This window comes from Mus pahari, chromosome 4 (assembly GCF_900095145.1).
Source record: "Mus pahari chromosome 4, PAHARI_EIJ_v1.1, whole genome shotgun sequence".
NCBI classification, from domain to species: domain Eukaryota; kingdom Metazoa; phylum Chordata; class Mammalia; order Rodentia; family Muridae; genus Mus; species Mus pahari.
Genome location: NC_034593.1, coordinates 52,957,067 through 52,962,790, shown reverse-complemented (window position 1 = coordinate 52,962,790; position 5,724 = coordinate 52,957,067). Strand labels below are relative to the sequence as shown.

At 38.1% G+C, this 5,724-nt stretch overlaps 1 pseudogene; it reads left to right on the top strand.

Moving 5' to 3' along the window:
* Positions 1 to 1,736: 1,736 nt before the first annotated feature.
* LOC110320790 lies at positions 1,737 to 3,685 on the top strand (annotated as a pseudogene).
* The last annotated feature ends 2,039 nt before the right edge of the window (positions 3,686 to 5,724 follow it).

The window sequence follows — 5,724 nt, the reverse complement described above, 5'->3', positions numbered from 1 at the left end:
AATTATCTTGAAGGAAAAAAAATGTGGATGAAGAATAGGAGGTAGCAAATAAAGATGAATAATGGCATAGAATAAAAGTAACAATATTTTGGTTTTATCCTAAATAATATTTGAGACATGGCTGCACTCTACTGTTTATAGAGTAGAAAATTATCCTTAGGGTATGAGAGGCCTTAGAGTCATAATTATTATAGATAAGCAGGGCATTAATGCTCTATAACAATGATGGTTAATGCTAATAATATTAACTGGACAAAACTTAGAATCAATTGAGAGAGCCCTGAGGATGCTTCTAAGGGATTCTGTTCATTACATTAATTCATCCCCACAGGGAATCATGACTTGTACATAAGTGGATAAGGTGCATGGACTGTTTGAAAGTAGAGAATGCTAGTTGAACACTACCATGAATGCATTCCCTGATCTTTGCTTCTCACTAGAGACATAATGTGACAAGCTCCCTCAAACACCTTCCACTGTGACCTTTCTTGGATGAGGGACTGAACTTGGAAGTGTGAACTAAATAAACTCTTTCTTTTCCTTTCTTTTTTTTTCATTTTACTTTCCTTTTTCTCCACTAAATCATTTAGAAGTCCATAGAGAAATGATTGAAAACCACAACTCTAGACAAGCAAGGCTGAAACGAGCATTTTTCACACTGCATAATGAAACCAACCCTACAGAAAACATAATAATAATGTTCATGGTTTGGGTCTAGCTTTAGAGATATAAAAATTCTTCATACAAATTTCATAACCTAAAGGAAAGAAGGAAAAAAAGCCAAAGACAGAATCCCAAACACCTTCCGGGGCTATAGTGATGATCTAGAAATATCCCAGAACCCTTCAGTAAACCAAGGGAAAAGTCCTGAAGGTGGCCTTCATGGTCATGGAATGTCATGCAACAGTCCTGAGGTTGATTGTACCTGCAAGCTGTCTCGTTCAGTTCCCTCAGCTTGTGGGTGTCTTATTACGCCTGGGGCAGAGTGGTGCTGTTGGATCTGCTCCTGTAAACAAGCAGCACAATTGGAAGACTGGTGGTTTCTTTAAATGGAATAATTTACCACAGCAAAGAAAACAAAAACAAAAACAAAAACCTAAGACAGAAGTGAGGCCATTGCTATCATATTCTGGTTTGAAGCCCTTAGGGTTGGGTTTTATTCATTCATTTAATTTTACTTTGTAAAGAATGTGAAGAATTTTAAAGCTTTGGGCTGGAAAAGCCATTGCATGAGAGTTACTGAACTTAATGGGGATCTTCTAATAGGAACTTAGAAGAGAATATTACTGAAAGAAATGTAGACTGTGGAGATGTAGCTCACACAGCTTCAGGGAACAAGGATTCTATCTGGAACTGGGTGGGTCATTATATTTTTTTTTATGAAGAACCTGGCTTGATATTCTGCCATGTCCTGGATAACTTGAGTGAAGTTACACATAACAATAATGGACTAATCTGTTTGTTGATGAAAGGTATATCAATAGGGTTAAAGTTATGTACAAACCATGCAGACAACAAAGCAACTGTAACTGTTAAATAGATTAATACCATGAAAGAATAACCCAGTGCTTTGCATTAGGGCAACAGAAAAGCAAGTTATTACTTTATGTCACATGGAATTTGACATAATTGATCCAAGTGGACTAAGCCCTATCTTGAACTGGCAGCAGAATTTGACAGCATTGTATACATGGCTATGGTTTCAAAAGCCTCAAAGATGAAGAATCGAGGTGGTCATGGAGAACAGGTGATGCCAGGCATGTGTGGCAGGACCTAAAGTTCTGTGGAGAGGTTCTTGGAGACCGTGGAGCAAAGCTCTGAAGTCTAAACTGCAGTGGAGAGACCAGTGGACTATTGGAGGTGACAGGCCTACAGGCAGGCAATAAAAGTAGTTTACAGGTTTGCAGTGGAGTCGGCCCCAGAGTCCACACTGCTGAAAGCAGAAAAACTGAAGGACAGAGCCTGGAGATTTCTTTATGAACTCTAGGTAATGGAAAGGAAGTGATAGATTATTTTTCATTACCCTGCTGGGTTTTGGTTTTGCTCTCATTTGATAATTCCTTTGGATTCCAAGATTTCCCCTTTTGGAAATAAGGACATTTACTCTGTCATGAAATACTGGAAGCACAGGATTTGTTTTGGTGGTTATAGGATCCCACAGGTGGGGGACTTTGGATTTTTAAGGCGTTGACTGTTAATGAACATGTAGACTTTTAAAGTTGAATTGTGTTTTATATTATGAGAAAAACATGAGATCATTATTAACAAGGAGTGGAGGGTTAGGGCTTAAAACTCATGTCTTTAGGTATCAAATGACAGGTACAGTGCTGTGTTGGGTAGTGATTATTGTAAATCTGACAAAGCCTCCAGTTACCTGGGAGACAGGCTTCTGAATGCCCGAGAAGGAGTGATGGTCTTGAATACATTAATTTATGTGGAATAATTATCTTATTGGCATCAGAGGATCCTGGAGTGTGTGAGGAAGAGAAAGTGGTGCAGTCACCCACTGTTCTTTAGTTCTGACAGCAAACGAAGTGTGACTAGTTCTCTCAAGTTCCTGTTGCTGAGATTTCTTTGCCTCAAAGCACTGTAGTCAGGAATTGTGAGAATAATAAATTCTTTTTGTGACCCAGACCTTGACTGCCTTTTCCAATGGAACACGGTTAACACAGTCGCCCCCAAACACCCCCCCCACACTAGGTTTCTCCCTGCTTTATACCTTATAGAGTTGTCTGGATGTAGTTCCTTGGGAGACCCTGACACAAATGGAATTCTTGAAGACTCCTGATACTTGGCATTGTTGCAGCATTCAGCAGTGACACTGAAGATGAAGACAGTGTGGACACTCCTCTGGACCTTTCCTCTTCAGTGGCCTCCAGCAAGAGAAGGAGAGGTAATCTACCGAAGGAGTCTGTCCAGATTCTGGGACGCTGGCTCTATAAACAGAGCCAGAGAAAACACCACAGAGCCACCTGTCCACATCTGTTCATCAACATGTGCTGCAGGCTCCTCCCTGACTCGGTGAGAAAGGGTAGCAAAGATCCAAATCAATTCTCACTTTGCTGACATGGGGGCAAGATTTCAGAAGTTAGTTCTGTGGAAACTAAGATGGGTACCAAAAACTTCATACCAGCTCTAGAAGAGAGCCCATTTCATTCCTGCACAGACAGACTCAACTCAACTCTAGGGAACTCAGTGTCTCTCAAACCTTCTTCCCTGGGATCCATTTTGGCTTACCCATCAGTAATCTGCCATACCTCCGTGACTGCAAACTTTATATGACCCAGCACAGGGGAAGGCCAGGGCCAAGTAGTGGGAGTGAGTGGGTAGGGGAGCAGGGGCGGGGGGGGGGATAGGGAACTTTCGGGATAGCATTTGAAATGTAAATAAAGAAAATAATAATAATAATAAAAGAAAAAAATAGAAAAAAAATGGGACTTTCTCTCTCTCTCTGCCAAATGGCTGGTGTTGGACAGAACATGGATATACAGCAAATAGAGGAGCAATTTTACAGACACCTTCATGTACCCAAAGAATGCTTGCGAACCCCAGAGTGGTCTTTTCAACACTGCACCCAGCTACTCTGTCAGACTTCAACCAGAATTTTAGCAGATTCCCGATTCTGTTGTATGCTGCACTCAAACCAGCAGCAGAGATGACTGTTCAGGTCAAACTCACAGCTTAAACATTTTTTTTCCCAAATAAACCATTCCCCAAATTATGATCCTGATTGTTGGGGGTAAAGGCAAGAGGCACATTATTTTATATTTTTTTCTATTAATATTTGCACATGAGATTGCTCAACAAAGCTTGCAGTTATTAAGATGTCTCCAATGGAACACAGTCATTCCAATATCTGAGGGCAGAAGAGATCTGGAAAACTTTAGCAAAGACATAAAGTTTCCTTCAAGTTGAGAATTGCTTCTTGTTATGATGTAGATGAATGGGTTCTAAAGAGGTTTGAACACAAGGACAAGGACTGAAGAGAAAGCAAAAAGAATCCCATCGTAAAAATTTTATTTTGCCATTTTAATGTTTACTGTCATAGAAACATGGTACAAATTACCATTAAATTATTTTAACAATTTCCAAAGGTCCTGAGGAATAATTTTATTTATTTTGGCTTCTGGAATATAACTTTCAATCTGTAAACAATGTCATAAAATTTTAAAGCCAAGGACTATAGAATTCTGAGTGAAGAATAATATGTATGTAAATAGAGATAATAAGTGTGAATGAGTGAGAAAATAAATAAGAATTTTCATACTTCAATGAATACTTTAATACTCAAAAAAAAAAAAATGTTCCTTTTAACGGAAATTCCCAAGTGTGGAGACTTGCTTAATTTTACAAAGGCAGACTCATATACATAAAATTTTCTTCAAAAGTAATTTACACTATGGGAAAAAACATTTCATTTCTGTGGTTGTACAATAAGACTCAGAGCTTTGTGTATGGTTAGAAAACATCCTGGCACTGAGTTACACTCCAAGAAATAACTATTAATTTTTAATAAGATGAATGTGAAAATCTGCACTCTCAGGACTAACAAGCAGTGTGGATTATTTTTATAACTGTCCACTAATTTAGTCAGTCATTTACTTAGAGATAACATAGAGATCAGATGTGTTAATTAGAAAGTCTTTAATTTTCAGATATATTTTATGACACATAGTTATAAACTATGGACTCAAACAATGAATTTACCTAAAGTCAGTCCATGACTTTGTCATCAAAGCACCAGGAGTTGGACACAACTAGTTATTGAGACCAGTTGGTGTTGTTCTAGGGAGAGGAATTTTATAAACTGAAAAAATTCCCCATTTTCCTCTATTTAAAACTATATCAAATAATTCCTTTATAGTGTTATTTAATATGTAAATTGTATTACTAGGCATAAAACTAAGTGCTATATGATTTCTTAAAGGACTATTGGTCATGAGAAATCAATCATAAATTTCTTAAGGTATGACTATTATAACATACTTATTGTAAGGAAGTTCTGAATGTGGATTATTAAAGGACTAGGGAAGTATGACATCAAACAAATCTTTTAGTGCTCACTTTCTATCACTTCAATGACTGCTACCTAGGTGTTTACTGTCCCAGAACCTCAATTCTCTTACCATAAAACAACAACAACAACAAAAAACAACAAAAAACTCTCTCACACACACATACAAATATAAATACATACTCACATATACACATATGCACACATACACACATACACATGTAGTTACAGCTAAGATTATAATCTCTTTGCTATGATTGGCACACTAGTTAATTGCTAATGCTTAGGGAACTCTTAGGTGTATTTCCATGGAAGAAGTCTTGAGAGAACTCTGAAGAATCTCTAACATTGACCTGATGAAAGAGAGAGGAAATCATGACAAAGATACATTTCTTTTTTTTTTTATTAGATATTTTCTTTATTTACATTTCAATTTTCCTGGTTTCCTCTACAAAAAAAAAAAAAGACTATCCCCTCCCCCCTCTGCCTGCTCACCAACCCATACACTTCTGCTTCCTGGCTGTACTGGATAGCTTTGTGTCAACTTGACACAGCTGGAGTTATCACAGAGAAAGGAGCTTCAGTTGGGGAAGTGCCTCCATGAGATCCAGCTGTAAGGCATTTTCTCAATTAGTGATCAAGTGGGGAGGGCCCCTTGTGGGTGGTGCCATCTCTGGGCTGGCAGTCTTGGGTTCTATAAGAGAGTGGAC